We start from the raw sequence: 13,544 nt of genomic DNA, 5'->3' as shown, positions 1-13,544 counted from the left end.
CTGCTAGATTTTTACATCAGAAGACGATATCATTCTCATTGATTGGTTGAATAAGGATCATTTGCTGACAAAATACAGTGTATTTCGCTCTTTATGTCATGTGATTGCGGGTCAAGCTCACAGCACAGAGACACTAAATATGCACAAACGGAATGCTGGATATTTCGAGCAAACTTTTGTAACAATACAAGTAAATTTTTGAGATTGTCAGGGGCATGCTCGTTTAGTGTTGAACGTTTATGCTGCCAGCTCCATGCATAGAGTGGCCCGCAGTTGAAAGTCAATGAATTTGAACCAAAGATGTTATAATGAAGTGAAAATTGCAATATATGAAAAAGGTTCACAGTGCAGAACCTACCAAGGTTCTGTTGTGAACGCGATCCTCAAATTTTCCGAGGTTCACACACAGAACGCGAACGTGAACCTCACGTTCACACCATCCCTACCTATGACCATTTCACTCAAAGTGATAGAAAGATATCACAAAACTACTTTTTCCTTTACAAAGTCCAAAGTTTGAAAATTCAGTAGTTCAGTAGTCAGTATAGTAGTGGGGACGCTATATGTCTGTTACCCGGGATCGATTCCGCGTCGGAGGTTTATCTGGGCTCCTCTTCCCCGGCGTCACTGTTCTTCCGGCGACAAAAAAGTTTAAGAGACCGCATCTGGTCGTTCGGCATCTTCCTATCTGTTCATTACATATCGCATTGTAAATTATGTGTGTCTTGATCAGATGAAAATATAGTGTAACGACTATTGATGTAGTCATAAGACATAGCCACATGAGTATGTAGTGAAAGCAGGCGAAACCTGCTTGAGTACTCCAAAAAGTAAAAGTCCTTCGTCACTGACCGCTGAACAGTATAATATGCGCTATCAGCGATATTATTGATGGCGTAAATCGACAAAATGGGCTGGTGTCACAGCGGAAGTCAGCCCGCCAAAACGATAGAACGGCAAACATAAAATGAACACACGGGTTATGATGTCAACATCCCTAGCAACTCGTACTTGTAGCGATCACTGAATACATAAAGGAAATGAGTGAAACACAGCCGCCTTTTATCGGCTTATGCAATCGGCGATTATTTTGCACAGCAATTATCGCGTATAGCAACCAGATTCGAAGCAATGGGGCAACGGACGAGACCTAAATTGACCCTCGTCATGCCGGTATAGAAACTGCAACGTTTTTGCAATGTATAGGTGCGTGGACTATACGTAACTATTAGTTGCGTGTTTCATCGCAGACCCAAAATACTGACGATGTTGACAGAAACTTTACTGTAGCGTTGTGTAGGATTTTCGATACCAACAGTTGAAACTTACCAGTGACCACAGACCGAACTTTCGTATATCTATAGACAATTAGACATATAGGCTACATCAAAATTTCACTTCATTGAGATTTCGGATTTGTCAGATTTGCTGACATCAATCCAAATAGCTTCCACCTCATTTTTGATTCTTCGGTATAAGGATGAATTTATGTACAAATACGGACAGTCGTGTGCACGATGGACAGTAGGACACACACGAATTCAAATTATCTTCAGTATCCGATTTCAAATCATAATTCTATATTTGTTTCTTGTCATAATTATTTTATATATTTCACGTCAAAATCCTCACTATGAACAAGTTTCTTTATCATGATTCGGAAATTTCGAAACGATTTGTATGACCGGAAGTGAAGCTTTGGTAATGGAGGAGGAGTCGGTATTACCGCGTCTGGTTATGAGTCATCCGACAGTTAACAGGTATTGTGTTGATACTGTACTTCTTTGATATGAATATGTGACTACTGTAGTAACGTGACTGACGGTCTGTCTAATATACGAGACGTGAGTTCTCAAGCAGCCATGTATTCAGTGACGACCAAGCACCGAAGCACCTGCGATGTCGTCACACCCTAGTGGCGCCATAGAGCTACCACTACATCTCCCTTCTCGGGACAAGCACAAATGCTTATAAGCAGCACAAACATATACAACGCAAGCACAGAATGAAGACAATAAACAATCCGAATTGAGGCAGTTAGCGGTACAAAGCAATTGGCAGGCAAGAGGTGAATGAAGAACACAACATATTTACACACACTACTCCTATAACTACATCAGTACTCCTCGATGTATCTGCGAGGTGCGGTTCTGTTCCGATCCGACCGTCGGACTATCGCCGCCTCATGATGGTCATCACGATCGACACTAGTAGCGCTCGAACTGCTATCTCCTCCCTGATCGGGAAATTTGAAGAATTCAGCTGCCTCACTGGCGGTAATGTCGACGCCTTCTTGCGGGGCATTCTCCGTCTGGTATCTCCGCACCATTCGGCGATTTCTTCTGAAGGTGCCACGCCCAGTTCTGATAACCAAGGATCTGGGTTGAGTGTCAGTGTCAAGTTTTTCCACAACACCTTGCGATTTGCAGTCCGGAATCCAGACGCGATCTCCCACCTTGAACTCATCTCCAGGTACTACTCTGTGTCTTTTGTTGTAATCACGAGTAACTCTGCGTCGGTAATCTGCTTCAGCTTTCTTCACGGCGGTTCGGTCGACAGACTTGGGCAGAAGATCGTCTGGATGACACGGTACTCTTGTTCTTAGTTTGCGGCCCATGCTCAATTCTGCCGGCGAGTAGCCGATAGCCAATGGCGTGTTGCGGTATGTGAGTTGCGCCAGATATTCATCGTCACATTTTCGCAGAAGGTTTTTGATGGTCTGAACGGCACGCTCAGCCTCCGAGTTCCCCTGTGGATATCTAGGTGAGGACATGATATGTTCAATTTTCCAGCTTTCGCAAAATGACGCAAAGTCGCGGGAAGAGAACATAGGTGCTCCATCGGTGACCAAAGTCTCGCAGATGCCATGCCTACTGAAAATCTTCTTGAATTTCAGAATCGTCTCTGCTGCGTTCACTGTTTTGGAGACTATGCAAATCTCAATGTCCCTGGAGTAGTAGTCAACGGCTAGCAGGTACATGGAATTCTGGTCTTGAAAGAAGTCGGCACCAACACGGGACCAGGGTCTCTCTGGGAAGGATGCTGACAGCATCGGTTCAACCTTTTCTCGCTGATGCTCCGTGCACTTTTCGCAATTTCAGACGGTTTCTTCAATGTCCTTAGAAATTCCAGGCCACCAGCATGACTGTGATGCATTGAGTCGGGATTTTGTCACCCCTTGGTGAGCATCATGAAGGTATCTTAAAACGTCTTGTCTCAGCGTACAGGGGATCACCAAGCGATTCCCTTTAAGCAGGAGTCCTTCATAAGTAGATAAACAGGCTCTATCGTTCCAGTATGGCCTAAGTGGGCCATGCAGCGTCTCTTTGCATTTCAGCCACCCTGAGGATACATATTGCATCACTGTGCGCAATACGTCATCTTTCTGGAGCTCTGAGCGAATTTCATCCAACCGTTTACAAGACGCAGGAAGGCTGGATGTGACGGCATTGACATAGGCTTCTGTCTCATTATGAAGGCCATCAACGTCCTCGAAAGTTGGCAACGGACAACGAGACAATGCGTCAGCGGTATATAGCAGTTTCCCCGGAACATGAGATATGGTGAAGTTGAACTTCATCAGCCGCATTCGAAATCGTTGCACTCTGAGCGGAAGCTCATCAAGAGTCTTTGTTGACAAAAGTGGAACTAATGGTTGGTGATCAGTCTCCACGCGAAGTTGATGCAAGCCGATCAGGAGTTCCTTCCATCTCTCCATAGACCACGTTATAGCAAGGGTCTCCTTCTCGATTTGAGCGTATCGTCTCTCTGTCTCAGTCAGCGATCTGCTAGCATAAGCGACAGGCCGTAGAGAGTTGTCTACTTGACGTTGCATCAGCACAGCTCCAAGTCCATAACTGCTGGAGTCGGCAGAGATAACAGTTTCCTTATCCGGGCTGTACATAGCAAGAGTCACATCCGAGGACAGCTCCGCCTTAACCTGGTCGAAGGCCAGCTGCTGTTCAGCACCCCAGAGCCACGAAGTGTTTTTCTTCAGTAGATCCCTCAGAGGCTTTGTAAGCTCAGCCAGGTTGGGTGAGAATTTCATGAGTTGATTGGTCATTCCCAGAAACCTTCTCAGTTCCGGGACGTCTGAGGGAGCGGAGAACTTGGCAATCGCCTCAACCTTTTTAGGATCCTTGCCGATGCCATCTTTACCAACAACATGTCCAAGGTATTCCAGTTTAGTCGCTGAAAAGACACATTTGTCTTTATTCAATGTAATTCCCTCATCTCGGAGTCTATCCAGTACAAGTCCGAGGGTGGTATTGTAATCCTGTGGTGAGCTAGCAATTATGATGTCATCCATGTGACATATCACATTGGGGATGCCAGCAAGCACCTGATTCATTTTCCGTTGGTATAGACTTCGGGTGCGCTGGCGATACCGTATGGAAGCCTCTTGAATCTGAACCTCCCATCAGGGGTGATGAATGTAGTTAACTTACGACACTCCGGTTCAAGTGGCGCCATAGAGCTACCACTACAACTACCATTTGTGCAATATTTTCTCGGGCGATTTTTTTATACAACACCACTTCACTTTTTTATTATTTTATTTTCAGCAATAACGTCACGAATCATTAAGTGTGACCTCACAATGGAGTGACATTGACGATTTCGAGGGTTCCAGCAACTACATATCGTATATGTCAACTATATTCGGTGCAAAACGTCCGTATACGCCGATATAAGAGACTATATAGGCTCACACTACATGTTTTTTGAAAATATTTACACAATTATGGCATAATTATACAACGTTTGAAAAAAATAACTTTTTTTTTGTAAGTCATTTTTTTAAATCACCGTTTAAAACATGTGTTGAACGAAGTGTTTCAAAACATCATTTTTAAAAAATGCAACTCAAGCTTCAAGTCGGCAGATACGGAATCACAATAAAGAAAATCGGCCTGCTGTAAATGCAAATTGTAGTCGAAAAATGTCATGAATACCACAAAACAAAAACATGCGGCAAACGACTTTGGCAATGACGTAAATCCCGGCTATAGCCTACATCAGACTACGCGTAAACCAACGTATAGACGTGTCATGGCCAAACGTAGACGTGTCATGGCCAAACGTCTGAGCAGAGAACTACAGCATGAGTCAATGACATGGGACAGCGTCATCACAATTACGTTGATTGTTTCTCACGACTAGTCAATTTGTTTGACAGCAGTTGGTTGACTTTACACGACTTGCACGCAAATTCAATATTAGTGTTGTTCTTTGTGATGACACCACATCGTCAATCGGAGTATCAGCTGATTTCGTGGTTTTAGCCGTCTTATGACTTAATACTTCTGTTGAACAACGGCGACAAGCTGTCGCCCCCAATACCCCCGTGCTCATCATCACGTATAGTCCCGCCGTTTTGATGCTTCCAATGCCACGATTATTTTTACGACGTGCTTATACTCTCACGACAACTTAATTCTTACGGGTGTATCGGTGAGGGCGTTTATGACATTAAAAAATTTTCCTAAACATTTTATTCTCGACAAAATTAGCCGACGTTGGACTATATCCATGGTTGGAAATGACGTCGAAATATCTTCGTCCTCGATAGAGATATAGACTTTGAGTAACTCTGTATTTGAGAAGTCAGCAAAGGCTACTCAGAGACAAGGGCATAGCCAGAAAAAATATTTGGGGGGGGGCGAAAAATTCGATGACGTAAATGCCCCCCCCCCTTAAAGATAAGGAAAAAAATAGGTAAAATCGATGGACTTGGGCGCTTATTGGATGATTACCACAACATCTGGCGCGATCGTTATATATATTCCACAGACGGATGATAACATAACGATGGAAAACCAGGACGACAACACTTTCGCAACTTTTTTTCTGGTTAATGAATGAAATTGGTTCATTATATTGGTCTTTGCATATTGTAAATGTTTTCATTATCAGATTTGCCGGCAGGGCTGATAGAAGTGGTGTCATCAAACATTCAGGGGACAATTAATTATACATATTGAGCTATATGTTCATACCACACGGCAAGACTAGTTAGAGTTTCTAGGGCAGGGTGGCCAAAGGGCCACATGAGACTTACGAACCATTGCGCGGGCCACTTGAATGTTGATGACCGTTTTTAGTCTTCCGATAGGAGCGTACCGGATAATAGGTAACGTTGAAAACAATACTTATATTGATACGCATCAAAATCAATAACAATTATGACATGAAGACTTATTGGTGTGGATCCCCAACCTAGCCGCGCGAAATATTGTACATTATATAGTCATTAGTCATATACGACGATCTGCGAAAAATGTGGCTGGCCCCTGGCTACGCCAATGCGTCGGAACTCAGAACTGATATTTTAGTCGGCAAAATCCCAAATTTCGCGGTCAGGCTAATCAATTTTTAGTTATTCGGTTTTGGTAATTTATACTAGTAATTTCGAGAATTAACCCGCGGGCCTCTCTAAACCTTCTCGCGGGCCACGGGTTGGCCGCCCCTGTTCTAGAGGGTGGACGCCGGACGGGACAGTTGTCACTTATTGCTGTTACTTCATGACTTGCGTAGAAAGCTGTCACCACTCAAGAGATCGAGCACACGCAAGGTCGTAGCTAGGGTTCCAGTTTAAATCATTTTGCCTCTGATTAAAATCGATTTTAATCGAATAATTAATTCAAATCATGATTTTTTTGATTTTTTTACTCACAATAACAACAAAAACACGAATAAAAGAAAATGCGATGAATGACGACACTGTCAATCAAGGTGATGAAGGACAAAGCTTAAACTTTCATAATGTGGGGTTGTGAATCATCACCCACATAGCTGAAAACGTTTAACCTATGTGGTAATGATGGGTCGTTACAATCATTACTGATCTGTTCTAGTAGCAAGGAACATGTTGATTTGTCTCGGGACCATCCATTATAGTTGCATCTTCATCTTGATTGATGGATTGGTCTCTGCCACGCCAGCAAACTGTTGATTTTCCTGAACTCTTTATCTGCTTTGTTAGTACCATAGTCCATGAAGTGATCTTTCACTCGCAGCATCACTTCAAGATTTGCCTGTGGCAGGCAATCACGACTCTTGTTTGCAGTTGCGGCTGCACATGACTGATGCCCCTCACTAGATGCAGCATGTGCAACGGACGAAAGGCGAGTCTTGAAAGCTTTGGAGAACACCGGCATGATCCATCCAGAATGATGCTGGCTGATGAATTAGATATGGTACCGAGATACTCGATTCTGCATCGAAAATTTCTAAAAATCAAGGGAAGATAAGGGACATTCAGTGTGTGTGGAGAATACACAATTATACTCACGGACTTTACAATGATAATCAATCCAATTCATTGTTCGATTATAGGTTATCAGCAGACTAATCATTGCATTTTGGTTCCATCTTTGAAAATAATCATTTTGCCAGGTCTCGAACAACTCTTGCAATTAATGTCCATTGTCCAAGTCACAGCCTCAAACTCGAGGATCTAGAATCCATGAAACTAAATGATGGTCCCCGACATGAGTTAATGCTCTTATAGCTGCATCTTTGACAACATCAGACTTTATCGTCCGCACAAAGAGCAATAGTCATTTTAATCTCGAGCTTGAGCCACATCCAGCTTGATAAGAGAAGGGCAGCAGAGGTATTGTCCAGAGATGGCTGCAAAAATGCAAGATTTTTAATTCAGACATGCGATTAGTCAAAAAAAGCTTTGTAACCACTGGTCTAAATCTTTTCTTTCTATATGTTTTGATGTCGCTATCATTACTTACAGTTATTCTATGTAATTGGAGCTTGCTTGTTCTGATCACAGCATGCATGTTTGAGTCAAAAACCAAGTGCCGTATTGTATCTCTTTTTCTTAAGTAGAAATTTACAGCGTTGCTTCTGCTTTTATATACTTGAGTATACCGACGCTGACAACTTTGACCCCATTCTGATACTGTTACAGCACAATTGTGGGATAGTGTACAATGTACATTGTACATGTATTGTACATATAGTTAAGTACTAGCGATTACCGGTTTCTTCATTTTTTTTCTCATTCATCAAGAAATTCCAATAGCAAAGTCCATGTGCATTTTTTATGTTTGGCCCACACGCCAGCCTTGCTGAGGCTCATAACGTGTTGACTTTTCTCGATGCAGTCAGACGATCGTTAATTGTAAATTAGTCAGCAGTCATGGTCATTGCATGGGCTGGGCATTATAAGTCAATCATCATTGATAGATCACAATCAGAATAGAAAAGTTGAGAAAACAAAACGAAAGCACTTTGTGAAACAGGAAGCGCAGTAATTAGATGTAGAAGGAAACGTTTGTTTTCCATAAATAGAATGGAAATTTAGTAATCGTATATATTGCGGACTGAACCATAAATTTGCAATCTTACGCATTGATAACATGGGTGTCGGGTACCTTGGTTACATACGATGACTGCGACATCAATGGCTTCTGGTCGGGGTCTGCGAAGTTAAGTGGCGAAGGTTTATACTATAGTATGGGCTTGTCGTTGCCGACTTTACTGCGAAAGCACTATTACAAAAACTCTGATCGATGAAAGTGTGTCGGGCTTCAACTTCGGCATCAAAGACACGGCTTTACTAGAGGATAACGCGAGGAAGTGGCAGTGGCCAATGGGTGAGAGAGCTCAAAAATAAAGGTCGTCCAAAAGTTTACAAAGTCAAACCTTATGAACATTACTATGATTCATTGCCGTGGCGCAAATGACCTAAATGCATCAAGCGCCACTGTACATGTGCGCATAAACAAAGCTCCGATAGTTGGCCATGACTATTGACTATAGTGACATCATAGTCACACAGTCAATTGCATGGGCATTGTTTCGTTGCGCAGGGATTGTCTGGCTGGTAATTGAACTACAGAGCCTTGCCATCTGTGACTGTGTTGCAACTTCATTCTGATATATTGCCATTATTTCATACGTGTGCACTGTGCAGTGTGCGCCATAGTGGTGTCAAACATACGGCCCGACAGATGATTTCATCCGGCCCACGAAGCAATTCTGAGTAGATTGAAAAATGCGTGTATTATCCAGCACATTTCTAACAAATGATGAGATTTGTAGTAAGAACAAGGGCCCAAAACGGATTATCTTGATGTTCTTTTGTTTCCTGTTTTCTTTTGCCCTTTTATTTAATTATTTAATTGAAAGTCGATATATATATAATATATATATATATATATATCGCAGTGTTGGGATGACTCGAGTCATGACTTGACTCGAGTCAGACTCGAGTCAACTTTTTCGAATGACTTGACTTGACTCGAGTCACTTTGCAAAAATGACTTGACTTGACTTGACTCGGCGCTTCAAAAATGTGGATTGACTCGTGACTCGGAGCAAAATTTACGAGTCAATTTCAAGTCATTTCACGGTGTCGACTAAATCATTGTGCATGTTCGGATTATTCACGATACGCCGTTGTAACTTGTGAGAGCAACCAGTCATTCACTGATTGTACGTTTCTCTGATCCTAAATTATTACATCACAAATACACTGACCGCATACGAAATGATCACAGCTTGCGTTGTCGTAGTAGCAGATTAATTTAATAGCAACGTATCGCTGTTTATTGGACGGTTCTGTCCTTACATTGCACGGCGCTCACCTTTACCAACCCTCTTGTATGATTTAAATCTAACAAATATATTTTATGCATTTTTATCCTCACATATGTGTATAGATGGCTAGTGTATTTATTGTACAATATCAATTTCTTTCCTCTTCTCGAGGCTTTGTATTCGATCCTCTATTTTAACTGATAATTAGAGAATGTATAGCATGTAGCTCAGAGCTGTCAAACTCAACTGACGTCGCGGATCGAATTCAAATATACAGATCACTTGCGGGCCGCACCAGTCAAATGACTCCAAAATATTACTAACTTTTAACAGACTTAACTCAATATATGCAGTTTTTCACATTCCCGGAATTGGGTGTTAATGTCAACGATTTTCTCCTGACGATAACTACAATCACAACTCCGCTGCCGGGTTCTTATAATGTGGCCTATGGACATACTCGAAATTTGCTATCTTGAAGGAATATTTATTAGTAGTATTTCTTACTACAAATTCGAGAAATGCGTCGGATAAAATCACGCAATTTTCAACATATACTCAGAATTTCTTCGCGGGCCGAATGAAGTCATTTGGCGGGTCGTATGTTTGACACCCCAGATGTAGCTATACAGTTACTTACGTGTTTTATTAGCAGTTCTACGTGTACGTGAGCGATACAACGCATTTTTGCATGTATATTTACCTTCGTTAATTCGTTATTTGATTCAGGATAAATGACCAATTGATCTCTTTAACAGAGCTAGTAAAATATAATGAATTTAAATGATCACTCATACTTCGAAAATTTAATTTGACTTGAATTGTGACTTGACTCGTGACTTGACTTGACTTGACTTGACTTGACTCGAGTCACCTCCAAAAAACGAGTGACTTGACTTGACTCGAGTCACCTTTGAAAATCGATTGACTTGACTTGACTCGAGTCAAAATGTGCAATGACTCGAGATGACTCGTGACTCGAAGGTAGTGACTTGATCCCAACACTGATATATCGTAAGAAAAGCTTCCATTATATAGCCCTTCAAGACAGCACACGTCTAGTATGTTTGTAGGGCGCATTATAAATACCCGATTGCGGTGTTGATGTGGTTTCTAGTCACCATTAGGAGCAGGTCGCTGACATTGACACCCAATTATGAGAAGGCATGAAATTGCGAATTCATTTCACCGACCAAAAACTAGTTATTCACAGAAGCGAAAACGCCAATGCGAAGCCCTCATATACAGGTTATGGGAAATATAACAGATGTTTCCAGCCTCGAGAGAAACGCGAATCCCGACATAATAATATGAAGCAAATTCCCACGCCCGCGTTTACAGTTAAATCTTTTGCATTCTTCACAAAGCATATACGTAGGGTTGGTGCCCAATATACCATTAAAACAAAGGGAGCATATAAATATGTCAACTTATATCATCGTTAGAGCCATTGTTTTATCGGTTTATAAATGTATTCAGCCGCCCCAAGTATCGTTTCCAATTCCACTGTTTGCGAATAAACGTGCAGCTAGAATAGAACCCCTTATCATCATCATCATTGGTTTATTAGCAATTTTATCAGTTCAATACACCACAAAAATGCGATACAATGAAAAGACAGGAAGATGTCGAAGCGACAAGGAGTAGTCTATGGAATCTGACACCCACCTTGGCCTAGGCGATGTAAAGAGGAGGCATGCACACTGAATGAAAGTAAAGAAGATAGTATAGAAGAAGAATGCGACAAGAAATAGGGCGGCATGTCATGGGAAGCGAGATCGATAGGTCAGTCGTGGTCCGGTAATCTTGAGGATGGACTGTATTTATTTAGTAGTAATTGCTTGTATTTCGACTTGAATGTGGACATGCTCGTCGACTGTCGTCTGTCGGATGGCCGGCGGGATACTGTTCCACACATCAGGTCCGGCATATTTGATGGAGCGATGATCTTTTCGGTCGATCATATGATATTTGGACGACGTGGACGCGCGTGTGTTGTACTTGTGCGCTTTTGATTCAGAGGTAAAGAAGTCATTGAAATATTCGGGGCAACGACCGCAGTGAAACTGATACATAAACTTGGCGATTTCTAGTTTCCGCATATCTTCTATGTTTAGGACGCCGAATCTCTTCAGCAGCGACTTATTGGATGGGCAGCCAGGCCCCTTTGGGGCCCTAGCTATGATTCGGAGCACTTTATGCTGTAGTTTCTGCAGTGGCTTGAGTGCAGTTTTACTGGCAGCCCCCCAACAGAGGATGCCATAATGTAACTTGGATTGGATTAAGGATTTAAAGAGTATCAGAAGAACCCATGCTGGCATGAAGCGCCCAAGGCTGTAGAACAGGCCGCACTTCGGTGATAATTTAGTTTCTAGGGATTGAATATGACTCTTCCAGGACATGTTCGAGTCCAGTAAAACTCCGAGATATTTGGCATTATCTGTGTTGGAAACGGGCTGACCAGCTATATTAACGGTTAGGTTATTTTTTGAATTAACTGTCAGCAATTGCGATTTCGAGGCGTTTATGCAAAGGTTGTTCTGGGCCGTCCACTCATGGACTTTGATCCGTAATATATTGTAATCTACTATTGAGTATATAGGCTGGTTAATGAAGCATTCAAATCAAAAACAAGAGCGTGCAATTTGAGTTGTTTTGGGATTTAGGAATTTTGGTACGGCCCGCGCGCGATCTGAAGTGTTGAGTCCGGCGCGCGACGTTAATTAAGTTTGACACCCCTGCTGACCACTGTAGTGTACAGTACAATGTCAATGACCGTAGCGCAAAAGGCCGTCAGGCGATAAAGCAATATATTTCTGTTTAATAAACAACAATAAAACCAACAACAACTACAGAGGGATATGGTGATAACATCCAGACCGGAAGTCCGGAAACACTCCGACAGAAGCTTTCGATTAGGATGATGTTCAATCAATTCTGCGATCGGTTCGCCGGCTACCGTATGCCAGTCGGCAATACTGCACTATATGCACGGGTACACACCATCTCACCATCAGTTATCAAGTCACTTTCCATCTTTCAGTTGCTTCTACGCAGAGTATCACGCGTTTCCGTTGCTATATAACTATTAGTGACTATCGTTGTATGGTTCATTAGTTTCACCATTGCTTATATACTTCGGTGCACTTGAGTATACGCTGAGCAGTGGGCACGGTGATTGTTTAATTGCTTATATTCGATTCTGATATTTGATCGATATTTCATATGACCTCCTTTCGTGCTATGTGTGCAATGTGCTTTTCATTTACCGTGGTGCAAAAGGCCACAATACGACAAGCACCAAATATTTTTCGCTAAATGAATAAAGAACAATAACGAGATGATTGTTCCAGACAGTAACATAGGAAAAGTCCCTATTGTAGTTCTGTACCATCAACCTAAGAATATAATTCCGTACCAAAATAGGACATGTCTGTTTCAGCATTTTATTACTTCCAATTGGAGTCAATTTATCGTCACCATCGTCATCATCTAAATGATCGTCCCTATTATGACTTTGAGAAATTTCAAATTCAATGTACCTTCAGCGTATAATACGCGAACACCTGTTTTTTTTATCATGTCGGCGCATAATATGAACACTGAACAGTGAGAGATTGGTGAGTCTCCGATCTTGGATAAATACAGAGAGCACAAGCCGTTACGTAGGGGTGACAACTTCTTTGGCTTGCGTCCCAGATATGGATAGATCAAGGAGGGTCGCATCGCCGTCAGCATACTGTTTTAACAATGACGCGACACGACTGATCGATCCATCGTGGCGCGGCGAACGCAGATTACGTGACTATGCCCGAGTAAGAAACTGAAAACTGGTCGTGGAGAGCACAAAACCGCACCACATGTCCGATCTGGATAGTATGCAAAACACAGCACTATAGTTATACTCCTTACGATAATCTCTTTTCAGTCATTACTAGCATAAATTTCGTTTCCTTTTTCATTCCAAAAGCAAACAAAAGAGC

The 13,544-nt window shown here is 42.1% G+C and overlaps 1 long non-coding RNA gene across 1 annotated transcript; it reads right to left on the bottom strand.

The window, feature by feature from the left end:
- Positions 1-6,651: 6,651 nt before the first annotated feature.
- On the bottom strand, positions 6,652-7,836 carry LOC145450854 (uncharacterized). Its single transcript, XR_013918609.1, has 2 exons — positions 7,295-7,836; positions 6,652-7,217 (listed from the first exon to the last, which is right to left on the bottom strand). It is a non-coding gene; the product is annotated as an uncharacterized LOC145450854 (long non-coding RNA).
- Positions 7,837-13,544: the final 5,708 nt, after the last annotated feature.

The sequence above is a fragment of the Botryllus schlosseri genome, chromosome 11 (genome assembly GCF_051294905.1).
Source record: "Botryllus schlosseri isolate E-star chromosome 11, Bs_hap1, whole genome shotgun sequence".
In the NCBI taxonomy this organism is placed as follows: Eukaryota; Metazoa; Chordata; class Ascidiacea; order Stolidobranchia; family Styelidae; genus Botryllus; species Botryllus schlosseri.
This window is presented reverse-complemented; position numbering and strand designations above follow the sequence as displayed.